General features: G+C 41.8%; 1 protein-coding gene across 1 annotated transcript in view; it reads right to left on the bottom strand.

Annotated features, from left to right (window-relative positions):
• The window catches only part of LOC137287112 (uncharacterized), a 39,379-nt gene extending 13,853 nt beyond the window's left edge, over positions 1-25,526 (bottom strand). Inside the window, exon 1 of the mRNA XM_067819248.1 lies at positions 25,393-25,526. The gene's annotated coding sequence lies outside the window, so the exon portion shown is untranslated. The remainder of the gene's footprint in view (positions 1-25,392) is intronic.
• Positions 25,527-27,593: the final 2,067 nt, after the last annotated feature.

Raw genomic sequence — 27,593 nt, 5'->3', positions numbered from 1 at the left:
CCCAAAGCACCCTGTGTATACTTTCTTTTGTGCGTCAGTATATTTCAGCGCACCCCAAGCACCCTTAACAACGTCCTACCCTGATGAATATGGTCAAAATTTACAACAACACTAGTTGAAATACGAAATACCAAGGTACCAAGCCTCAACTTTCTATCTTCTCGTGACATACTACCATGACTCGTTATCTCTTAGGAGGATTTTCTCATCATCTTTCCTAAAATAGTGCTGCCTAGAATATTCCGTTACTATGGAGGATCCCCTTATCAATTAACCTACTGACCTCGACAATCTAAAATGGTGGTCTTCATCTGGGAACATCTCGTGATGCATGAGGTGCAGGCGTTGACTGTAACATTTGTGAACTGGTAAGCCGCTTGAGGACTGGAGACATTTTACAACTGCTAATGTAGGTACAAGAGAGCAGACTCTTTCAAAGATTCAAAGAGTGTCATATGAAACTTTCCAGTAACTGCTAAATCTTCCAGGTCTTATTAAAACCTATAACAAAATGTCACATGCAACGCAAAACACAACGTTGCACATTCTGATACCTTTTGGTATGGACTTACAGTAATAAATTATCAAGTTCAATGCAAGTTCAATATATAAAGCTGAAAAATAACGCGAAATCGGAGTTCAAACGATTCACTAATTTCACCTCATTGCTGAGATAAAAGGTGGTTCCAACTGCTGTGCTGCACTTCGGCCATTCACGCCGCTTGAACCAGGAAAGCGACTCGTAAAAGTGATGCGTGTAAGGATTACCGCTGTGCTCGAGATGTTTCTTGTGATTACAAGCATCTTGGTTCTTTAGTATTAAAAATACACTGGTTACTTAGCTGCACATCTGCAAACCAGAAAAATGTTTTAGAAATACTAATTTCATTGTTAAGAATTGCTCAGATTGAAAACCGAAATGTTTTAATGCATGTCCATGGAAACACAGAAAAATATGTTGATTGTGACAAGCTGTCTCCACAGACAAAACTCAAAGTCTGTTTTATTGCATAGGCAGATCCAGGCTGTGTGTGTTCAGTATTTGTTTGTTGGATTGAACACGAATGCAGAGAGAATGTATCCATAAAAGCCAAAATCTCTATACACATTGTTCATCTATTGTATATGATGCGACGTTTCGGTATGGATTCTTATACCGCTGTTACTCTTGCTTGACAACGGTATATGAGTCCACACCGAAACGTCGTTCACATACAATAAAAGAAGCCGTTATCCATAAAAAATCTTACTTTCATTATTACTCACAATACTTCTAAAATGGCAATCGAAAAAATCATCTCTAAGTACAATGAGCCCTCAGGGCATCCGCAAATGAACCAGACAATGAAAGACTCATTGCACTTGAGTGCACACCCATCCGCTGTGACTGGGTTCGGTCTCCCGGATGCTTCGTTTCAAGGGAAGTAAAGCCAAATACAAAATGCTGCACTTTTGATTCGCGATTGTACGCTTATAATTTTGTTTACTTGCTTTTTGACAATCATCAGTGGATATTATATTACATGAACATGTGAAAATAGTGTTTTAAGTATGTTTTGTTTGTTGGTTGCATGTGGCCTTTAAAGTGTTTTTGTGGTAGATATTTCAATTTGTCACCAAATGATTTCCATTGTAATTCTTTCCTTCATTTGACGAAGAGGATTTTGGTTGTTTCACGTGCCATGCTTATGACACTTGCTGTTTGTGGAGCCCGGTACACCTGGACTTATCACCGTTTGATGTAGGGGTCATATGTAAACTCTTCAGATGTAGTCCGAACTGCGAAATTTCTTATAATTGAATGTTAATTTTACTCGTGTCTACTAAACAACAACAGACTAAATCAGGGGAAAAAACAACAGCTGAGGGGAGACAAGCAGCTTTTGCAAGAGATAGACGGGAGGCGGAATACAAACAAATCCATATCTACCGTCTCTATTTTCATATGTATATGGGTTTTTTCTGAAAAAAGAGACGTAAGAATACTTTCGGATGATGCAGGCATTATCATCTTCAAAATTTTAAAGTACATTACAAGGTAGATACTTTTCTACATGACATGTACAAACTGTGTTTATGATTTCAATAGCAAACGGTAACAAATATCACTGCCACTAATTGTTACGTGACGTAATTTCTGTAAAGAAATGTAAATAGCTGTATATACATTATTTGTGGAGACATGCGCCAAGGTAAAAACTACCGATCGAAACCGCATTCTGGTGAAAAACATGGATAATATTGATGTATGGTTCCATAAATAATTTTATCCACAACCATGTTTGAAGCAGAAATTAGAGTGCTTTGTGTATCGACCGGAAGACGTTATCCTTCGTCTGCATAGGGTCTATCAGGTCATGCAGCCCGCGGATAAGTCTTTATACGCTCATACAAATTTCATTGGTCGTCATTTACTTATATATGGTCAAACTAAAGTACGTCACTAAACCAATAGTTTTCAGTGTTTGTATCTAATATCTGTGTCTTGATGTTCCATTTAATAGAGCATGAAGGCCCTATGTGCCTCTACTATCTGTTTGGGCAAACACCAAAGACTTGGAATACATATGGCCTACATCTGGAATGTATCATCTGTAGCTTAGTGGTCGTTGCAAAATAGGATATGCTAAACGAAAATCAGTTTAAAAGAACAGGATGAAAGCTTTACTGATGCGGCATCGTGGTCCTACTGTGGTGATTTTAGAGTGCGTATGGGCGTTCAGGATGAGAGTGGAACGAGGATAGGTCATCTCTACAAAGGAACACCACGTACGAGAGGATGTCAAAAAGAAATGAGCCTCATTATTCTGCAGTTTTTTATGTTTTATTTTTCTACATAATATCTGTCAACCTCATGTAAATTGGTTTGACGATGTCTATTTTGTTTGCCGTTTTATCTTGGTATCCCCCTAAAACACAAATGACATATCGTTTTCATTTTCTGCAATTATTTTACAAATATTATCCCCCAGTGTGTTGCGATGACGCATATTTCGTGAAACACACTAGGCACATATGTGAAACTTTGGATATGGCTTTGCTAATGATCTCTCCACAATAAAATGGTAACTTACGAACATTGGACATAGCTAATATAGTTAGGCTCACTACTTTGTGATATCCCCTCTTATATGTCTTGTACAGATCATCACTCATACAAGCCGAACACTGCATCATCGGGAGATTTCACCCCATTTGGACATTGAACTACCTACCCCAGTCAGACCCAGGAACTCTCCTTCCCAACTGGGCTCGAGATCACCCATCCCAGTCAGACCCAGGGACTCTCCTTCCCAACTGGACTCGTGATTATGCACCCCAGTCTGGCCCAACCCTCTCCTTCCCAATTGGACTCGAGGTCACCCATCCCAGTCAGACCCAGGGACTCTCCTTCCCAACTGGACTCGGGATTATGCACCCCAGTTAGGCTCAACCCTCTCCTTCCCAATTGGACTCGAGTTCACCCATCCCAGTCAGACCCAGGGACTCTCCTTCCCAACTGGACTCGGGATTATGCACCCCAGTTAGGCTCAACCCTTTCCTTCCCAATTGGACTCGAGTTCACCCATCCCAGTCAGACCCAGGTCTCTCCTTCCGATACGAAACAATCCAACTCGATTAGACAATGTTCTTCCTACTCAGCAACAGTCGGGATCATCCATCCTAGATAAACACCGGGCCATCTACCCCAACTGGACACTGGGCATCGGACGAAACATCCTACAGTGACACGAACCCATTTCGAAACTTGTATGAACTTGAAATTTTCGTACAGTAATAGGAGATTTGTCGTTGATCTTTCCGCTGTTTAGATTGCCCTGACACTGCAGGCTGAACGACAAAGGGACAAATGTTGACATTGGTAATGACTAGCGTGTAAACCGCTAGAACTCCATAAGCTGGGGACAATCCGTGCCCCAATGAAACCAACTAGTTTTGATGGCGACATACCTCTACACAAGCAAGCATCTATGGGTGTCAACCTAACACCCTCACGTCTTCATCAAATGAAATTCAGCTGAAGTATCTTCTACCAACACGCTTGTCAAATTCACTTCAGCTACGATCTCCTTCAATTTGGAGCTTTTTCCAAAACCGGACTGAGATCAATGTGTCTGATGAGCGCTTAGTCTAATCCGACAAAATTTGGTTGGCCTTTTTTTTGTTATGTTTGTGAGTGAGCTTGAGTGTTCAGTGGTCATGTCGCATTAGGCTGGTCAATAGTAAGATGTTTACATAACAAATGATCGAATTCATGTCGGTTGGAATGGACACGAACCGTTACCTTTAATGTACATCACTACATAGAACGAAAATGGATGGTCCTTCACTGAATCAACCCATTCGTCTAACGTTATAAAACTGCTATCGCACTCTGTTTTATTTGTGGTGGTACTGGAAAGGGCTGTAAAATATAGTAGGTTACTGAAGTGATTTATGTATCTATTTCTTACTATAGCGCTCATTATGTGTTGACACGGCTGATGGACGAGCACGTCTTCTCCAAAGTAAAGGGAATGTTGCATGTGAACAAGACAACCTAGTCTCAGACATAGGTGTAAATCTTACGCCTTTCACAGTTCCTTTACACAGTCAGCTTCCAATTTACATAAAAGACGGACCATTCTTGAAGAATGCGAGATGACCGTACAGTGGGTAAGGTGGTAAACTAACCGGAGAGGCCGGATTTACGACAGTGAGGGCACGAGGACAGCAGTATCATGACGAAGACACAAGCTCGCACCTTGCACCCCTTACGGAATCAAACCCGTTTTCACAGTCAGTGTGACGATCGATGAACCTTCCCGTTGTAACTAACTAGCTGAACTTAGTATCTTGAAATTTCCAGAAAATGATAAATTCAAGGAAGCGTTTGCTAAAACACTAAATGTGATAATCATGACGTGTAACAATAATTATTATATAAGGCAAGGTTACTACATCGATTCTGACTGAACAGTACTTTTCGCCGTTGACTCCTGCCATTTAACACAAAGCATGAGAAAGAATGGAACATGAATCCCATCAATGACATCAACGACCTTTTTTAATGTGGGTTGGGTCCGGAAGGTGGCAGAAAAAATGAAAGAAATCGTATATCTTGCATCAACCTTTGGATGACAAAGGTTCCTTTATGGAGATGCATAATTGTGGGTATTTGACAAGAAAACGTTTTCTGTACAAAATACAGCTGTTATAACAGAAGATTTGAATCATACGGCCCTTAGGATGTTTGTAACACTAGACGATTCACCAATGCATGAGCCAGTTAGCATCCCTGTGACTCAACGTCGGTGAATACGTCAGTCACGATACAATTTGCCAACCCCGTGTGTGAACCCTCCTCTAAGAGCGGTTAGACTATAGATGGCAATATAGTGGCCATGGTGACCCAAGGGGTGATACACATTGTAACACCTTACTGTTTCCTTCTCTTTATGCCGGACAAAGTTTACTGGCCACCATGCAAATGCCTGATTACTGGAATATACTGAAGAATCTACATTATAAACAAATGTTCCATTCCATTATAATTTGTGCTATTTTCCCCTTATCTGAATGCGTTCGAAACGTGTTAGTTCGGAACATTTATTGATCGACAAAAGCAGCTAATTACTATGCAGTCGTAGAACCACATGATGTACATGTAGAAATGCTTCACATGCAATCATTCATATGAATTTGGAAGGGCCAGTCTCTGCTATACAACCGAACTGATTCCATTGTGGTGAACGAATAAGACTGGGTCACAGAAATTTGTTGATGAGGCCGGATGCTCACCAAAAGACCTCTTTCCGTGACCTTCAAGAACACGCCATCCGGCTTGCCGGAAAGACACGAGTTGTTACGAATGGGGATACTACGTCCTCCCATACCGGAAATGCTACAAAAACGACCGCTTATCAAACAGCTAAGACATTCTAGCACGGAGGGGTATACATCGTACTGATTACCTGAAGGCACATCGGTAGTATTGTGAGTGTTCTGCGAATAAGTTTGCAGTATCTATAAACGTATTTATGTTTGCTTTGCTGCCAAATGCTTTAAAAAGAGTTTGGGGTTTGTCCCCTCCGAATGGTATAAAGCTAGTTTCTTCCCAGCCGTGATATGGCAGTAATACTGAAAGTGACTTAAACTACTGATCTTCCTAGACCGACTCTGGAGTCGGTAGTTAGAGTGCCTATCCGGAAAATGGAAGGCCTGTCGACATTCTTAAAGACGTCACAAGCGAGTACTTGTTACCCTTCCGCTCAGCTTTAATGGATAAGGACGTGGTCTTGTCGACGACCGTATGCTGTAACATACCTGGGCCCCGCTCCTCAAAGCAATCGTAGCGTTAAGATGATCCCATACATTAAAACAGACATACGACTGTCGTAGCACTAAGATCGTTTTGAGGAACGGGCATTTGGGCCTAGATTTTCGAAGTTCTCTTAGCACTAAGATAGTCGTAGGTGCCATATATTAACATTAGCGATCTTAGCGCTAAGAGAACTTAGAAAATATAGGCCCAGGATTGAATGGTAAACGTGGTAATCCCATCCCAGCCTCTTCAAAAGTGCAGTATTCTTGTACATTGCATTAAACCTCGTCTCACTTCAGTTCTAGTCGTAACATGCCGACGTGCGACCATCATGAAGGCTGGTCTTGGCCTGTCCAGCCAGCTGACCATGTTAAATCAATACACTCCCTGTATGCATTGCTCATATCGCCTGCCTTGGCCATGCCGCCTGTCTATGGCAATTTACGTCCCGCGGTGCCTGCAGGAATCTGCTAGCAAGAAATACCCCCACAGGAATTTCAGCAGAATGCGTGATTTAGGGCACAAAAGATACCAAGCAAAGGCATTTTACCGTGTATGCCCCTGGGGTAAAACCGATCCTAATTCTGTCATGTGCAAGCGTCATCGTAACAAGTAATCATTTTATCTCGACATTTGCAAATAGATTGATGTAGTTACCGGTCATTTTTCTGATGCTGAGCCGTCGGAGAGTAAGCTTCGTGCACTTAAGTGATAGTTTAGGATAATAACCGCGCCAGTGGTAATCCTTGAGTTGAGACGAGGTATGGGTGTGATCAGTTTCAGATACCTGCGAATACAATGTATTGGCTCGCAACAACAAATAACCATCTGCTGGCATTTGCAAGCTTTCGAGGACTTGTTATGTTTAGTTCCTATGAATGTGACTGTCTATACATAAATGGAGAAGACCTGTTTTGACTAGGTCCTGTAAATATAATTGTGCAGGCAGTAATGTGAATGAGTGGTTTTGGCTGATGCCAATAAATGTGAGTAAACACAAATGGAGAAGACTGGATTTGACTGGATTGTTCCTATTCATATTATTGTGTAGCCAATATTGGAGACGACTAGTTTTGGGTTGTAATAATTGTAATTGTGACCCTGGTACAAAGATGAAAATGACTCTGTCGTTATCATGTATATCATTAGCTGATATTGGAAATAGTTACCATCTGAAGCCGTGACGTCACTTCCTGACACGCGAAGCTATACATCTAACACGAGTACATGAGTTGGCATGCACAGTAGCAATGAGTCGGAGGTTACGGAAACATTCACAACAGATGTGTCTCGTTGGACAAATGGCTATCGAGCTTTTCTAACAACAAGTAATACATACACAGCAGCCGAGATACGAGTACGCCGTCTATGAAATGCTCTTTATACAACTGAATAATGTCGTGAGGATGTTGAGGTCGTTCAGCTGTCGGAGACGGCGGTTTCTACTTGGCAAATTACCACAAGACCACTTACTTCTAGACCACTTACACGAATGGTCATTCACGTACAGCTCTTCCAAAGACAACGTCTTCAGAAATTATATCAGTAGACAACCACATAACGACGAATTAACCTATTTTATGTTCATATTTAAAACATGTTTTACCAACGGAAGTTGTTTCAAAACGTTAGCAGTGATTAACAAAACAAACGCGGAACACAAGACAGGACTATAAGACACACAGATCTCCCATCGGCATTGTTAAGATAAATAATACATATCGATCATCACATTTCATATACACCATCAGAACAATTGATCTCAGTGACTCATTTACAACGCATGTTTGATATCACATGATACTAACCCTAATACCCAAACATTATTGCCTATAGTTTCTTCTGTCTGAACACATGAGACATAAGACTGGCTTAATTATTAAACCGATTTCCTCAGAACCAATAGATCTGTAAAGAATTATGTGAGCTAGTTATACCTTCGTGGCTTGGCCAGAGATATAACAACTAACGACGAAATGGTGTATGACATGACCGTTTGGAGCATGCGGGATCGTGGAGGATTTCTGCAGGTGTATGGTAGGTGTGTAACGAGTTTGTTATGTTTGGTGTCTGAACTGTCGCATTATGCCGACAGGACATGTATGGTAGGTGTGTAACGAGTTTGTTATGTTTGGTGTCTGAACTGTCGCATTATGCCGACAGGACATGTATGGTAGGTGTGTAACGAGTTTGTTATGTTTGGTGTCTGAACTGTCGCATTATGCCGACAGGACATGTATGGTAGGTGTGTTACGAGTTTGTTATGTTTGGTGTCTGAACTGTCGCATTATGCCGACAGGACATGTATGGTAGGTGTGTAACGTGTTTGTTGTGTTTGCTGTCTGAACTGTCTCATTGTGCATACAGGACATGTATGGTAGGTGTGTAACGTGTTTGTTGTGTTTGCTGTCTGAACTGTCTCATAATGCCGAAAGGACAGCAAAACATATGGACGTGTGAATAATCAGTTTAACTGCTATATTCAGTACAATGTTAGGAGGCCTGTGAAGACACACGCTATATGTGAGGGATCGATAATTATCACCCGACAGAGATTGTTCAAAGAACTGACTGGAAAGATCCATTAGGCTTAACTCAATCAATACAACTGACGGTGCTGTTCGGATTTAGAAGTGAAAGCTATCACACGTCTTCCATATAGACCTTGACCTTTCATTAAACCTACACACCAACCACGAGCTAACACCTTTAAGAAAGTATCAGACAAATAACCGGACTCAGACTGACCGCCAATGTATCCATGGGCAACGTGCGTAACAAAGAATAATATATTAATCAAACAACATGAAAAACAATACGCGCCTTCACACAACCTACGAAGTCTATGGCTAATAACTAGACTCAGAAATTGCAAAGCTCAGAGTGACCGCCCCTGTAACCAGGGGCAACGCGCGTGACAGTAAAGTAGGTTACACACAAATAAGCAATATCACTGGAGGCTCTGGGTGCCGTTACACAATGCCATTATATCTCCCACTGTTTAACTCTAGTATAAGACATGAAACTGACGCAAAATCATATTTTGAAAAATTGATTATTTTACGGAAACACTACAGCACTGAAGCCCCACAAGGAAAACACGAAGGACGATGTTAGCAAAGAATAAATACAGATATGCAATATCAGAGTCAACTCTTTCCCCTAGTTTCCAGAGATCAACTCATTAGCAGCCTCACGGAGAGAACGTTTGACATTCTGAACAGTCGATGGCGATCGTGTCTTCTTTGAAATGTTCTTAACGTTAATCTACATCCACATATATATTTCATGGGATCATGTTCAGATAGACAAACAGTCCATATCCTTGCCATTAAGCCTTATCTTCAAGCAATCGTTCACAATTATCTGTTCTGGAACAGTTTCCCGCGTTTGTCTCGCACAGATGATGGATTGCTCAGGCAGACTGGATTCAATTAGTGAGAGGACCCATACGTTGATTTATACACCTTGTACTTTCAGTGGAATTGTCAGTGACATAGGAAGGTGTTGTCAGATGTCTCGGCTGCGTCGGCGCTGTCAAGCTGATATACGTCCATATTAGACAATACGTTAATGGTCTGTTCACGTTTCTAGTCTGTTGTAGGTCTCCTTTCATGAACCTTTTCATGAGCTGGTATATGAATGTAAATATGAATCATCAGAGAGAGAGAAATGTTGGTGTACGGATGACCTCTGTATTTGCAAAACACTGTAAGCTATGTTTACAACGAATAGACTCGCAACAAAGTGACGGATCTAACGATCTAGGTCTTGTTATTCACGTTATCCGCGCACATCGTTCTAAATTTACGTCGGTCCTTAGGCCCGAAGCTGACTGAAAATCACTCGGACCCACAGCTTTTGTTTTCTGCAAGTCCCTGTGTCCGACAGCTTTTTCAAGCCAAATCACTGACATATGCCTGTCTGAACATTCTGAGTCCTTCAGAAGACTTGGATCTTGATATAGATATTCATCTTATTGTAAATGAAGAACAGTCAATAGAGTTAAGGTGTTCTTAGTTGTAGCATTTTTGCTTTCTTGGAATCACTTATATTATTCCTAAACTATAGGGCACACACTTTCTGGTCAGGACCAATAAGGTTTTCTGGTTCTGGGTCCGTGGAGCCATCAGGTTTTGAGGGCTAAGGAAACACTGTCCACGCACTGTATAGTTTAGTCGTAATGATTACAGCAAACTAACATTAGTAGTTCCTTCTTGTTAGGTATAACCGTAACATTCTCTGGAAATGCTGGAAAAGGTCATCAGAATACGAAATCGCTGACTCGACAAGCTATTTGTTCTGAAAATTAACCCATTTCCTCTCTAAACCCACACCCGTCAAATAAGGCTATGGTTTGTAACAGAATGATAGCTGTTACTGAATCTTTCTGCCTCAAACACAGGTGTGATATTTTGCTTTAAGGAAGACCATAAATCCGTGACTATAAATTAAGACCGTGTTCTACGTAACTCCTCACTTGGTGCCACTGACAAGACGCGACCACTTTCGAGGCCCATACCAAATTCAATGGGTTCTGAATACTTCCCCGGAATTGGATACCCTTGCAACCGACATGTCACTGTCAATGTATATTTGAGTTCCTGAGAATCAAACAGGAAGGTAGGAAACAAATGGTTTGTCTCAGGAGAAATATATACACTATTAACTTAAATGTTTTACTAACGTTGTAGCTTTTCAGTCCTTTGTTTAAATATACAGTGTCAAATGCATTTGTGTGAACCAGTGACACTCGTCAAAATCCTGGTTAGAAGTGCTCTTCGTAAACATACTGGGACGAGCTGGCATTATTGATTGCAGGAACTTTGGGATGCGCGCGAATCAATACGTACGTACGTAACTCCTTATGTCAACCCTGCTCGCAAAATCCAAAGCTACCAAATATATATCCGCCAGTGAGAAACTAGTGTTAAAAGAATAAAGCTAGTAAATATCAGCAACTGTGCTTGAAGTAAACAAGGGAGTCGATGACGGAAGTCTGTGTTGGAGGCTCCAGGCCACAAATGCCATCAAACTACTCGTTAGCAATCCTCACCAACCTCACAACAGCACGACTTCATTTATCGTCCTATCTCTGTGCATCTAACGAGATCAGCCCAAATGACTCGTCTCGCTGAATCGCGTTATTTCTCGTTTGTGTTTCTGTATCACATGAAACAGGTAAATGCGGACATATGATTCGGTAAATTGACAGCACTAGCAAATGTATTTCAGTTGATTATGTTTTTCAGCAATATTTTATATGGCTGCTTTGCACGACTTGAGAAGCTGAACATTCGAACAACAAAGGCGAGACAGTCTCGCAAGGTCTCTTGTAATCATGACGAGAGGTCGAAGAACTACAAGCAATGGCTGTCATTTCGCCACGAGGACAGGTCATCAGTGGGACTGGCAACTGTATAGTGGGCTTACAAGCATGAGAGAGATTATGGTACTTAGCCTTAACAGAAAAAGTGTTTCACAATGATCGGTCGAGAAGGGAATTACTTCAGTTGCATTTTTGTCTCCACGTGGTATTATCCCAATATATCAGTTACACAGGACCCCGTCCTCACACCACACAGGGGTGTAAATGGTGCTTTCCAACCTTAAGTCGTTTAATATAACACATTATATTTCCTCTTCGTAGCATTACCAGTGCAATATCCCTAACATACGAGTACTGACATCACTTAAGTGAACAATATTTCCACAGTCTTAAGTGCTGGTAAAATGAAGAAACACGAACAGGTTCTGAGGAATACAAACTTCTTTTGTTCTGTGAAAGGCGATGCTACGACGTTGATTGGCGAGCAAGTGGAACGCAAAATAGAAGAAATTGTGTATCAATAATAACAGTAATAATTTTTCATCAACTCAACTTCTGAAATGCCAATCAAAGAAAAATGTATAGAAACATGTGACACCCCACCTGATGGCGGATATCATTTCTCACTGCAGGAAAATTTACCTTTCATTGAATCGCCATGTAACATTTGTCACGTTTGGTTCAGAAGATGGAGAATATTTTAATGAAAAGATGTTCAGACATGAACAAATCTATTCGCTTACTTTGGACCAGTTGCCTCACTCACTCTTCTCTTATCAGTTTTGTCAGAGGCCTTTCTTTTATTTTTTTTTTAAATTTCAAAAACCAATGGTAGCTGTTGAAACCTTTCATGTTTATTTCCTGGACTGAAATCAGATTTTAATCAGATCTGGCGTCTGTGGTGGAATATTCGAGCGACGCGTTCATTCTCCCTCTTCCACTAGTTCAGATGACACAAATGCGCCTCCTTCAAATTTGTTTGCCAACCCCCGCAGACGTCCAGTGGGATATGTGGGTGTTGTCCCTTTATAGCAACATTTCCATAAATGATATTTTCATAAATCCGGATTGTGCGGATTCACTGACAGCCAGCCAGGTGCTGCGCGGCACGGTAGCAGGGATCGCCTTGCCTTCTTGCACTATCAGCCGAAGCCACAGAAGTCAGAAATATTTTCCCAATGGATTGTCGGTAAGCGATGTATATATTAACAAATTGAGCCCGGACTTGGAAGAAGAGCAAGTGAACGATGAATGTGGAAGTCGCATGGCCACCGATTCCGATGTCAGTAGGCTTTGCCAGCATGAGGCAGTAACACCGTTTTTTTCCAAAAGGAGAAGGTGTCGAGTTGGTACGGTAAAATTTGATCAATCTCCCCCAAATATATCATTACCAACTGCCAGTTGTGTGGTCCTTGGACGCGAAGAGATCTCATATGAGTGACCATGTTTGGCAGCTTGACTTCCGAGAGTTTCTAGGACTCCAATCTAGTCCCAGAACGAAACAGTCGCACATGTGGTCTCAGCTGAGGCGAGCGACTTAATTAAAACGTGCCTCTGGCCATCCAGCAGAAAATGGGTACCCGGTGGGATAAGTCATAACTATTAACCTTCTAACGCCCCAAAGGCATATAGGTTACCAACGGTAATAATAGGGTGGGTGTACTGAGCATGTACACTGTACATGGAAGATGCGCATTATAAATTAACAATTTTGATAATATAACGATTGTATTTTGGTAAGGACCTCGTCCTAATGTTACCCTCATTTCGACGGATGTAGAATATTTTCTCTTGACTTTTTCACCGTTCACTGCTCACTTCTGCATGCTCAGGCCGAATGTGTCGTTTTCGATTTCTTTGGAAGCCATACGATTGCTAGCATCTCCTCGTTTACTTTAGACAGGAGGTTCATACCTAGCAAAACGCCCCTGCCTCCTTCTGACGTGAATACAGATGCTAATCAACGCGACATTTCCGTCAGTCCTACTTTGATACAAGATATATCGTGGTTTCATTTGGCAACATTGTCGTCACAGTCAAACGGAGCACAAGAAAACAAAAAGTCCTCCGTTTCAATCTTCTTTCTTACTTGAAATGTCAAATGACACTCCATTTTATGTTTAACGGCGCGTTAAAACAACAATTTCTCATCCGTCTTAGTTTTGCTGATTTCCTTCCGGTGACGTGTGCCCACGTGACTGTCCATCATCGTCTTCGGTTATACAGTTGTTTAACAAAGAAGTACCCCAATAACGCATCAGAGGACATCAGCAGGCTTCCATCAAGTCCGTGCTAGTAAGTCTTCACAAGAATATTGCTGACGCGGACAAAACAGGCAATTTCCATTTCATTTTGCAGACTTCCAAAGAAACTACTGCTGTTCTGAAGTTCCTTTTATTCAGACGTGAAATACATTCATGTTATTCCGGGACATGTTATGTCGCACAAACGAACACGAAGAAAACTAATTGTCTTTTTGTTCAACAATATCGTTTTTCTCTCTGTTACTTTATCAGGATATGACTTAATTTCAGCCTGTTGCTATTGACAACCAATGCCATATCATTGACGTAGGCTTTTAGGAGCAAACTGTAACAATATCTGTAACCAAAAGTACAGTATCAACAACAAATGTCGGCCATGGCAGTGACTCATAACATGGGGATGGATGATACACTGTGGTTGGTATGTGACGTAACGAGAGTAACGAATTTTTGTGAATTTCTAATTAATAGTACAGTGTAATAAACTGCAAACTAAAGTTATATTAACAGAAATAGAAGGAAAGGGAGAGACGTGCTTACCTGCATGTTCTTATGAGTGATGTTTGTAAATATCGACTTTGAACTATATCTGGTATATATCCAGTAGGTCAGTACCGATTGCCTAGAGATGTAGCTCTCATTGGGAGCTATAATATTTTTTTCGAAATAGATCATCGCATTGTCCGGCTGTCAATCCTTTGCCAGTTACAGCATCGTCTTAATAAACACCGCTTATTAACATTACATCAGTACAGATTATTTCATCATTTGTTTTCAGTCGTCGGCGGAGGACAATGATTGCTAGAGTATATGGAGGACATCACCAACACTTTATCCCCGTCTGCGTAGCTGTTTCTGAGAATTTAAGTTCCAACGACAATAGTGACAGAACAGAAGAAATGTTACTGGTTCTCACGGAAGACACATCTTACAGTTTCATAACCGGGGGGAACAATTTAAACTATTTACATTGTCTTCTAGCACGCAACCAAGTGCCGTCATATCTGAAGACGTACGCGTAACTGTCGGCCTAGCATTTGAAACCGGTATTTATTTCACGTCGGAGGACACTGAAACAATTGTCTTCATAGTTTGCACCGATGCGGCATGATCCACGGCTAATTCAAGCTCAAACTGGCAATCCCACAGGGATTATTCAGGCTTGCTGCCAAACCTGGATGAGCTACGGAGTGGCTTGAATCAGGAATTGCATGTTTCCCATTTCACCACATAATACAGTTTACCCGCAGAAGATTAGTCCCCTGAAAATCGCCGATTTCCATTCAGTAGACTATTCTACTATTCCTTGACATTCCCCTGCTATCGTCTGTTTCCAATCAGCAGGATATTCCTCAGCAATCATCTATTTCTCTTCGTCGTATTTTCCTCAGCTATAGACTATTTCCCTTCAGAGACAAGCTTCCGGTTTTGTCCAGTTTGTTTAATTACGACTTCTGCTAAGTTGTATGATGTATTGCTTTGGCAAGAATCATCACCCACGCCCACGCCCACGCCCACGCCCACGCCCACGCCCACGCCCACGCCCACGCCCACGCCCACAGCTCAATAAGAATCTACAGTCAGCCTGAAGGTCAAGCAAGTCACATCTTGATCACAACAAAAAGTTCCCAGTTATGAAGTTCAGTTTATCCATTTCCCAATTACAAACTCATTTATTGTTGTACTGGCGTCCCTGTAAAACTGCCATTTTCCACTTACCCCTCTATACATAATAGATGGTGTGTGACAACGTCTCGACTCCCATCATCCTCGCTCCTAGCAGGAGGCGACGACGTTTTCCAACAAGAAGACATATGAAACTATGAGGGGTTAGGCTGATCAAACAGAAAGCCTATCTCATCTATTTTCCCCTCCCAGCCGGTGGCGGTTCTTACTCATTAGAGTGTTCGCTCGTTACGTTTAAGACGCGTCGTTCGATTCCACACATGAATACAAGGTGTGAAACCCATTTGTGGTGTCCCCTCCCGTGATCGGTTCGATTCCAACATGGATACAAGGTGTGAAGCCCATTTCTGGTGTCCCCTCCCGTGATCGGTTCGATTCCACACATGAATATAAGGTGTGAAGCCCATTTCTGGTGTCCCCTGCCGTGATCATTGCTGGAATATTGCCCCAAAACAGCATAACACCAAAGTCAGTCACTTATTCCCCTCCTTGCTCAGTACCTATACCCATGTCCTGACCAGGCAGCCCATCCTATCCCTTGCCTGTCTATCCATCCTATCCTGCTGGTCACTACTCTAAGGAAGGTGACAAACTGTGATCGGGTCGTCATGCTGTGCGTGTTACTTGATCGGTAGAACACTGTGGTTGTCGTTGATGGCCTTTAATTTTTAATGATGTTTTCACGTCAGCTCTGATATGAATGTAAGCAAGGCGATATCAAGGTTTATATCTGTATCTTTCTACAACTGCAAGATAATACATTTCTTTGTTCCTCGTCCTACTCCAAGATGCCGGTGATTACTCGCATCACTGCAGAATAGTGCTACATATTTACACTTCTGCAGATGCCAGTTTATGTTAGTATCACTTAAAGTTGGCTGCGTATATTTGTACCTTGACAATAAGGCGAATCGCACTAGCTCCACTACAAAGTCTGCAACTGCATGATTCGAGCGTATGGCTGCCACTGCCAAACAAACAAACAAACTCTACCAAACAAACAAAACCAGTACCCTCCATGCCGAAAAGCAGTCTCCATTGTACAATTAGTTTGTTCAACTGTCCGCTGAGATGACCTGAAAATGGTCTACGTTTGTGACGTGAACCTGCCAAGGCTGACTGCAGCGTACATTCGATTCTTATTATGTTAGAACTGATTATCTCTAAAGCAAACTTGATTTCTAATCCTTTGATGTGACATGAGATGCCATCTTGTTTTTGACTAAACAAATGTGTGTTTCCAGAAGCACTACGTACACGCTTGCTGACCCTCCTTCCTGCGTGGCCTTGTCGTGTACACACAGATCAGAGTGACAGATGCTCGCCAAAGTGTCCTCGTCAATCATATTTCATAAATATTGTATGTGCGTCTCCTGCTTTACCATCACGCTAGATGCATCGGTAATTTCATGTCCGTGATGGTATTAATGTCTGAAGGTCAACAGTCTCTCTACGAGTTGTTCCTGAAGATGTTCCTCGTTAAGATGCTTATTGTTAGATGACCATGTTAAAGATGCGGATTGTGTAGGTGTGTCATACTGAGTTGTCCATTGTCGATATCGTGTTCGGGAACATTCAAGTAAAGACATTTCAAAAAAATCTCGTCCTAGCAAAATAGCATGAAAATTGTTTTTGTCATTGGAACAAAAAACATTAATTTATTCATCAGCGGTGCGGGATGCTCTTGTGAGTCGCTGAACCCGACGGAAAACTCTCCTCCGTCCTCCCTGTTTACACAGTCGTGCTACCACTCAGAAGTTAAGGGTCGAACTGCGTTGGTTAATCGGTCATTACTATATGTATCCTCCGTGTCCTCCTACAAGTGACAATCGCAATATAACCTTATGATTTACTGTAGGTTCCTGGTTAAACTCCTGCCGGTTTGAATCCACAAACATGTACAACTTACAGAGGCCCGATCGTATTCAAATGTGCGCTATGAACAGACATGACCTATCACCACCATCTCAGCTCCATAATATCGAACTAACATGAACCAGTTTTACGAAGTGTTGTTCTGTTTATAATTCTATTTGTGTACTTACGCGTGTACTTCAACTCTTAGCTGTGAGTTGTTCTGTGATAGCCTACTGTCACGGCTATAGGCCTACCCCACTCTCAGCACGACCGGCCATTGACTTTTGCTTCTGAGAGGTTTACTAACCACGTGTATCTCGACACCTTTCATACACATCAATGTAGTAATGGTTCCCTACAGAGCAATGGGAGGGTGGGCATATTGACTCATGACCTGTTAAAATCCATCAATAGCTGGAAGAGTCAAATGACCATTGTTCCACAAAGTCGTATAATCAGAGGTTGGCAAGTCAGCGTGTGTTGTTAATACTCCCGGGTGGACCTCATATACAAGACCTAAAGGTCTCCGTGGAGGTGAAAATGGATAAACGCCAGCATTGTTTGTGCGCCCTCGAAGGATTACCACATACTAGTGCCATCAATGATGATCAGATCTGATCATTGATGATAGTGTGACTCTGTCCCATACATTTGTTATGAGTGACAAGTTCCACGTGGGGAGTAGTAAGTAGTAAGTAAGTAACTGTCAGTCACTGTGTTGTCCGACCCGGCTATTTACATATTGTCCTCATACAGCTTGCTTGATTATCGAAGAGTTCCGCGTTAAACAACAAACATGTAAACAAATACATAAGCCTGACCACCCCAACGTTTCGGAGCCAGTTCCAAATGAGGTTTAAACATTGTAACCAGTGTCAACTGTGTTTTAATAGATTCATATACTGTTGAGTTTCGATAAAGATGGGTTTTACGCCAGGCTTAAGACCCTTATATAGTGACGTACATCATAAGTTGTTAATTGGTCACGGGGGGTGCATGGGGATGATGGGTGTTTTTATCTTACAAAACACCCCAATGTTAACTTTGAACTGTTTGAATCGGATCGGATATCGGATCGTACATTTCAGCCAGCCTGTGTGAATCAAGCGATTCGAATCTTATATCTTGCTGTTTTTCCCGTAGGTGTTGTCTTAGCCATGTGTGTAAATCCCCTTCTTAACATTCACAGGGGCTAGATTTGAAGGTTTTGTCAACATTTATTTTTTTATTGATTAACCTCACATTCCAATAAATATATTCAGATATAAGGCCGAACGTCAGGTCCGGTAACACGTATCATCGTGTGATGAGCTTTCGGACACCAATAAGCAATTAAAAAGTTGTCACTAATTTATAAAAGTTATTTTTATCTTAAACACACGCCATCATTCAAGAATTTACATTGTCTGACCAAACACTCCGGCTATAGCCCTGTCCAAACACCTACGATCCAACGATGTCCTGTGATGTAAAGTGGCCAGAAACAGTCCCCGAAGGGACCAGCACTAAATGCATGTACAATTATAGACTTTTACTGTGTTAAATGTAATTTTTGAAAATAATTACAAGAAATACAAATTTGTCTAAACCTTGCCCCCTTTAAGTCCGTGCAACTCTATAAACATGAAAGTGTTTCACCTCTGTAGAAAAATACAGGGTACATTCCATTTGGAATTTACACTTCTTCAACGCTTGAGCTGGTTCATTACCCAGCCTTGTGTGTGGTACAGACCTGTAGTTGGTCGCTTAACAATGTCCTAGTGTCATCTATTATTCAGCGGGTTGTCCTTTCATATGTAAATACTACCTGTCAAAGGTGCAGCACCAGCTAATACTGGAAAGCATTAGCACGCATACAAGGTGTTTGAACTCACAGAGACGTCAGAGGCATCAAATCAATGGAAAAGTTCACAAATGTGATAACAGTACCACCATTACTAGCAATACTGACAATGGTCGTTCATTACCAAGGAAATCTAACAATCATACTCAATCGGTACTCTTGAGCTTGACATCTTTGTCCTGATAGTGTATCAGTTGGTAATTCCGTTCCATGGTTATCTGCACTTAGTACTACTTTTACTTTGTGTCAATATCAGTCCCAGCTCTATGCCACCTGTAATGACCACTGGCAGTAAGTGTGGGCAATTGACAGCAGATACGTACTCTGTGATCAATATTGACTGACCGACCCATTCAAAACTCTGGCTTCGCAAAGAGAAGTACTGGTGGAGTGGTATTATTGCTAAGAGAGTTTGATAGTGGTTGGATTGGGGGTGGTTGGTGGTTATACTGGCCCGTGAGAGGCTGAGTAGTAGAGAATGTGCCCGGTCATTGGCTGTGGGACGCAGCGGTGGCTGGAGACATGCGGTGGACGTGAAGAGTGGTGTGTAGTTGGTGACGCTGAGGTAAATGTGAGTAAATGCCAGAAGTATTTCAGGTATAAGACCCTTTCGAATCTGGGCCAGGTAAACCAAGGACTGACAGTTTCATAAAGACGTACGCAATTGAGGTAGGATGATTAACAGCAACAACTAGATCCTTTTACGATAGCATAGGTTGCTGGGTATCAAGCAAAAACATTGATAACAGAACAGTCTCGTCTCCTGTTTACTGGGTTCCGTCCTATTGCGCAAAATAGTTCGATAAAAAGTCCAGAATTTTTAGACTAATTCAGTTAACTAGATAATAAATAATAATCAGAATGACACGATACGTCAAAGCACTTATTTATTGCAACACTGCGCGCCTTCTTGCAAACACGTCGTACAGCGAGCTCTGACAAACGGAAACCTGGAAATCATAGAAATCTCAAAACGAGGCTCTGCTGAAACATGGAATTTGCATTCAGTGTAACCAGTGTTGTTTGTGGTGTCTATTTTAACTTTCACACGAGAAAAACACGACGGAAATGTAGGTCATTGTCTGAATATCTTAATGAGACTCATGTTTCGGTATGTATTCTAATCACAACAGTTAAAAAGCTGCACATGACGTGCGTACAGCACTGGCATTAGTTGGATTGCTGATAACACCCGCACACCCGCCGCAGTTCCCCATATACATCTCAATGCCGCTTGTATTTTACCAAAGGCGGCATAACATCATTCCACATCAAGGAGCGAGTATCGACGGTGAAGACTGTATCTAAATGGCAACTCCGTGGTTAAGAGTGACAAACACAGACAGCATGCTCCATCGCCACGACGTGTGAAGCCGCCAATGCTCATGCTGGCAAGGGATTAGATCAGAGACAATAGGTCCGTTCCGAATAAATTGATACCGTGCGGTCAAGGCAAGATTCACGAAAAGCATGAAAATATGCGGACCTCACCTTTGAAATGTCTCGCTTGCAACCCAAGTACACTGTCGTCAGGCTTCCCATTGTTCTCCGTGCCCTTGGTTTGGTACCTCCTGATCTCTCGGCGCTGATCAGGAGAGTGCCCGGATTCTCCACCGGGAGCACAGCCCTTCTGACAATCTGGGTAATGCAGAAGGCTGCAGTGTTGAGGAACCTTCATATTCTCCAGAAAGGTCTTGGTGGGTTCGACTAGGCAGTGTTTTCTGGGAGAAGTCCCATTCGCTGTCTGGGCTGCGTGTAGAGCGGGCGAGGGTCCTGTACTGATATTGAGCCTTACCAGCCTGACTGTCCCAGGATGACCCAAACCCTTTCTGCTGCATTTTATCCTAATCTGTAAAACATAATAATAGTAAGGGAAAATACGTAGGAAATATGAAACGTAGAAACAAGCACTGAACACCTAGTGTGTAGGGGATTTGACTTTTGAATGAAAACCTTGGCATAGAAAATGAGGAGTAGAACCGGGAGTGGGGAGTCAAGCGCGTCGAAAATCAGAAGTCGGAGAACGAGCAAGGGCTATGATGACATAATATGCTGGATGACGTCAACGTCTCCATCCAGAGCCCACCTGTTTACAGTACACATCCGCGATGTGTACGAGCATAATGGCGTTAATGACGCAGTAGAACTAATTGGATATATTGAACGGCACATGATGACCTCGACCTAGATGACATCGATATGGAGACAAATTGCCCACCATTAGATGATCATGTCTTTGCAGAGAGAGGCGGTGCTCTGTCCGCCATGACTCTCTTACCCGTCTGTTGACAAATAAGCATCATTTGACGGGGTCGGATTAACACAGGAAGACGGGTCCTGTGATGAATTCATCGATTCTAACCTAAGCCGGACCCTTTCATCAGCGGGCCGAACGGAATCAATAACAATCACTGAGTGATTGTCGTTCATGTTTCTTGAAACAAGAGAAAGCAGTTCGAGGTTATTTATACATCAAGATTCATGTTCGAAAACTGGAGTGGGCGTATACTGAGGACAGCTCCTGAAGTGAATGGAATCATGTCTTTTCTTTGTTGAGCGGAGTAACTAAACTTGTACGCATGTGGTAAATTGAACCCTGACCATTTGACGCCAGGAGGCCCATCTTCAGATGATTTGTATCAAAAGAGTTGTCTCTTTAAATCAGTTAGATTAATGCAGAGCTCATTCAGATAGTGTAAAAAATTAGACTGAATCATCTGTTTATAAATATCATAGGATACTTCAATTGTGTGTAAGTCGTTGAGGTTGCTGCTGCTGACTGTAAGCATCCTGGTCTTTAAGCAAGCACCTTTGTCAGTAAACTTTTCAACATTCAGGATTATTCATGTTGGGATTGCATGTTGTCCATGAAGAAAACATCGATGTGCAATATGCCGTTGATGTCTTTAGCGACAACACGTCGTTTTCTGCCTCACAGGACGTTTGAACTTCATCCAGTCTATTGATTTACCGACTACAGATCACATACATATTCAGTCGATCATCAGTGTCTCTTGTGACGTGTGTCATGGCTTGCGTTGCGTTTCATGGTAATTTGTGTCACGTTCTCTTTCGTTGTGATGCAGATAAACAGTAAGCCAGTAGAACAGCTGACGTTATTCAAACAAGTGACCATCAATGGACGCCATCAACAGACCTCAGGTGATGGTGCTCATTTTACCGCTCGTCCTTCAGTCAGTCTTCAGCCACTGCGCTATGTGTTATGTGCCTGTATACCAAATCCTAACGTAATCTTTATGGCAAATACTACCGGTATCTCTTTTGTGGCCTACATAGCTCTAACACGTTTGACAAGCAAGCGTTTTGCATGTGTCTGCAAATGGAATAAACATCAATTGGCGTTCGTAACAGATAGTATATACAGTGTTTCGTTAAACCTCGGTTAAACCTTTTCTTGAATTCTGTAAAAGTTAGGGCATTGTATATTTCTCAGGATAACACAGTCAAGTGATTCCAGATCCTACTCCAGATGATATCGTCCTCTTTCTTCCGATAAAAGAGTGGTTTGTAAAAAGTGACGTTTCTTGTCGAAAATGAAACGTGTAGCATCAATTACCGCGTTCACTGATTGATATGATAATCAGAACAAATCTGATAAGACTCAACAACACAACGCACCAAGGACTTCAGTTTTTCAGCTTCAGGTATATTTTCAAGCTCAGGATAATGATGCTCTCAAAGACTGATTTCACACTCGCACGATACATGATGCGAGGGTAAAATTGTTTGATCGAAGGATACTTCCTTTTGTATCCAGGGCGACAGGGTTATAGACAGAGAGAAATGTGTGTACTAAAATGTAATGTAAATCTAGACAGTAGAAATGACAGGAACTCTTATACATAAAAAAACAACATTGAATCTTGGGAATGGCTCAAGAACGAGAAATTGTATTCAAATAAAGCTGTGACTATTTAGAGGATGACTATTGGGAGATGTGATTTCGCCAGAGCATGGAGGGGCGGTTAACGTGTTCCCTGAAAATAGCTCTGTTGGGACAGATGAGACTTCCCTGAACCCGGAAGGGTCCGCCATCTTGTTCTCTGAACATGTCTCAGATCTTTTGAGTGAGAGGAGACAGCAATACAACACAACAGACAGAGGAAATTGACGGCAATGTGGTGTGTATCAGTAGAACGTTCATTTTCATATTTGAAAAGAGGACAAAGTATACATTGGCATACGTCCAAATGAGGAAGAATATCAAAGGGACGACAATTCCCCAATGCCATACGAGTGTCACCTGTAACTCCGACAGATGTGAGGCTGATGTAAGACAGAGTATAACTCATGTATCATACCATCCTAGTTACATGGATGTGGGATTCCAGTTGATGTAAGTAGTGACATCATTCGACAAGCAACAAGACATCTTGGGAAAAATCTCTAACAAGTTCGAGCTAATATCGATTCGAACAGCAAGCATTTGAAATCAGAAAGTTTGTTATCAATGACAACTAATCATCTCTCTCCTTTTTCGTAATATGCCTCATTAATATTCATCATGACCTGGTCATCAATTTCCTAGTCAAACAACAAACTCTTTTTATGATTTTTGACATAATCGCAACTGACGGCCCATCAAGTATAATAATTTGTGTCATGAATTCTGTCATCAAATATGCACCAGCAGACATGTCGTAACTGCCACATGGACTTTGCTAGTGACAGTTCACACCACCAATATGGATGTAGAGCTGCTAGATACAAACAGGCATCGCAAAACAGGACAAAGACATGTACATGTACTAGCAAAACTTGAAGCTGCTGCTTGATGCTACTACTTCACCACTCGGCAGCACTGTGGACGACGATACATTGCTATACAGACCAGTACATGCACGGACTTTCCCTCGGGCCTGACACGTCACGTCGAATGCTATGACGTCACTAAATAAAATTATGGAGACCAGAATTAGTATGTATTTGTGGAAGGTGCCATGGGCAGGTGGAGAGGACTGATAGATTATCGATTAGATGTCTCTCATGGTGTTTTCCAAAATGGTGCATCCAGCTATATGAGTGTAAGTCAAACTGAGAGGATAAACATCTGGTCCATCTTTTATAGTAAAATAAACATTTTGTCACAACGGGGCACTTTACTAATACATGTATAGCGAGGTTAGGACTTTCCATACTTTAAATGCATTACATACATACTCACACAGGCGCCCCAACAAAGACACATAAAGGCACGCCGGCGTCAGGGTTGTATATTTCTGACAAATGGTCTTATTTTGTACATCGGTATACATAATGTCATGTTAAGTGTGGAACGTTATTATCAACATGTGGTGATCGACAATTGCGGTCATTACCTCGGTATGAGATAAGCCAACTAGAATGGTTCGAGTAGGACGTGTGATATTTGCTCATATCGCCCTCCCCGCACCTCGATCAATATCTGTTATCTTGTATTCCTCGCCCCCGCCACCCGTATGAAGCGGAAATGTCTCCGTACTTGGTTAGGATGACGGCAATGTCGTCATACACATGACGAACTGATACCGGAATTGCGAAGGTGGAACTTATTCTGGATAACATAATCCGATGTATGTTTTTAGTTATATATTTATGGATATGTGTCTTCACATAGTAAACATGCTGTCAGAAAACTTCCAAAATATCAATTACTGGTCGTAGTTATTGCGTGTGAGCTTGGAGGAATGTCAATGCAAATTTAGAACAGTATTAGTTCATCAACATTTGAAATTTCTAAGAATACAAATACAAGAATAAAGCTTGTTGTCACTGAGCGTGTTATATCGGAGTTTGAGGTATGAAAGTATCGGAACTTCCAGCCCTGCACGTTTCTGCACAAAGGACCGACATCACTTGGAATACGGAATGAAAGTGTTATGTTAGACCTTATACATCTGATGGCAACTCGATTACCAGCCAAGAGTGAAATCAACTGTCAATATGGAACAAGCAGACGATCAGTAACAGACGAGAGCTCCTCCTAATGGATGACGGCAATCTATGCACGAAGTATCGATAACAATTGTCCAAAAGCAGATTACCGCCATCACCGATGCCGGGAAAGGAAGAGAATGTCTTGATGATCATAAAACTTGTAAACACATACCTTCTACGTTGAGTGTATCGCCCAAACCCCTCGGTAGAAAGAATCCTGGTTGAAGAACCAACACCGCTAACCTCCTCCACGGCTCGAGATTGTCGCTGCCTCCAATCCAAAGATATCGATCACTGTACCCAACTCCCACACAAGTGCGCATGCGCTGGGATGACGGTAGGCTGTAGAAAGCGTTGTTTTTCGTTGTATATAGTGTACATCTAGCGGGTGTGAGGACTGTCGATGTAATTATCACGTAGTGACGCGTGATCTGGGTCCCAATAAAGAGCAGTTTTGGTAATTGCGACGCGTTATGCGACACATGCCATATGCCCTTCCTGAGCTTTACATTGGCCATACTTCTACTTGTATCACGAGTAAGCGTTATTTGTTAGATAGGACTCAGAATGTTTACGTTTGAGGATTGATGGCGGGGCGTTAATCGATACTTTATTAACCTGGGTGGGTTGGTGGGTTGCTTGTTTGTTGTTTTTATTTTCAGCTGTTGTTTTGGGTCATTTTGTTTTTGTTCCTTTTCAGTGCTAGTGTTGATGTGAAATGAGATATGGACGTGGTTCACATGTCATACTGAAAGGGTTATGTGCACATGTTGTGGCGAAGGGAGATGTAGAGAAACTTCCAGAGAGAAATCTGTCTGACCATAATCCTAAATATGTTTTAACAATCATCAGTTACGAAACAAAAGAACTCAGATCTACGTATGTTTGTGAGATCCACGCGATACATTCACAGCTAGCGGCTCGTAATAATTGTGCAGTATGATTCACAAAGTGGGTTCGTCCCGCTCTTTATCAACAGCATGGCAGAGTTCCTGTAGAGCTGCGTTGTGTGAAGGTGACCGGCAATTCATTCCACATATGCCTGGGAGGACTTTGGTGTGGTGACCGTGCTCTTCACTCCATGCGGGCAACTGTTTTTGTCCTAAACAAGAATCGAAGACCACGACGTCGAACATTATCGTCTGTGAGAACGACACCTTTTGCGATTACACAGCTACAAAGATCGCAGACCACAAAGAGCACATATCACAAATCAGCTTAACTCAAGCAACGCTGGTCGCGGAGAGTCCTGGGATGAATGTCTGTGAGTTCAACTGGACCATTCCAGGCGTCAGACACCAAGATGTATCAACGACAATGTACCAGTATCTATCAAAACAATTATTACGGTAACAAAGCCTTTCCAATATTTGAATCAATATTCCCGAGTTCATTAAATAGTGAAATAGATGTCGGATCAGGTTGACATCTTCAGGGTTGTAATTGTATCTTGCCAATAGTTAATAACAGCTAACAAGAACAACAAAAATCGATTTTACTTTTGATAATAAAGAAACTATAAATTTTCATCTCCTCTTGTACTGGAGCAGCCAGCTACGGTGCACCAACACAAGGGCCGCCAGGGGCTGTCAAACCGCTGGAAGTGGGTGAGTGAGAGAGTGGGTTTGGTTTAACTGGGACATTGTTTAGGTTTTATCACGGTGTTTCAGACTGACATGAGTGAGAAGCCCGGGCTGATTGAGAAGCTCTGGGTGATGCAGGTTTTGGACTTACACCACGTTGGTGAAACAAAACAAAGAGTATTTTGAAAGAATCATATTTCATAGTCAAAACATCCCAAGGGTAATCATCCCTTTTTTTGAGAGTTTTACGGCACTTTTAGAAATATCAGCGGGGAACACAACAAACGGGTTTCACACATTGTCCATGTAGGCTATCGAACCCGGTCTTCGGTGTGTAAAATGAACACTTGAACCATTGGGCTACCTCACAGCCCTTTTAATCGGAAGCAGCAAATCAGATGATAGGGTTGTGTCATTTAAAGTATTGTTAACTGGAATAGTCAAACTACCCGGTCATAATGTTAGCATAGTGCCACGTTTTATACTGAGAGAAAGAAATAGGGGAACACTGGAAAATTCATGCATTTCTTTAATATTTTCAGCTTTCTTCACCAGCATTGAATAGCGTTGTGGGAAGACATCTAAGTGTAAATGAAGGACTCCGCCATGAAGTGGTATTCCTCCGTGTATTTTTTGTGTCTCTCAGTAGACCTGGAATATTGAACGTATTTTGTGAATGTTGTGTCATTCCTCTGTTTTACTTCGAGTTTTAGTTTAGTTTTTTTACCTCATTTGAACAGTGAAAACATTAGGTAAGAATGTTGTATTAGTGTCATATGATATTTAGAAC

The sequence above is a fragment of the Haliotis asinina genome, chromosome 6 (genome assembly GCF_037392515.1).
Source record: "Haliotis asinina isolate JCU_RB_2024 chromosome 6, JCU_Hal_asi_v2, whole genome shotgun sequence".
NCBI classification, from domain to species: domain Eukaryota; kingdom Metazoa; phylum Mollusca; class Gastropoda; order Lepetellida; family Haliotidae; genus Haliotis; species Haliotis asinina.
This window is presented reverse-complemented; position numbering and strand designations above follow the sequence as displayed.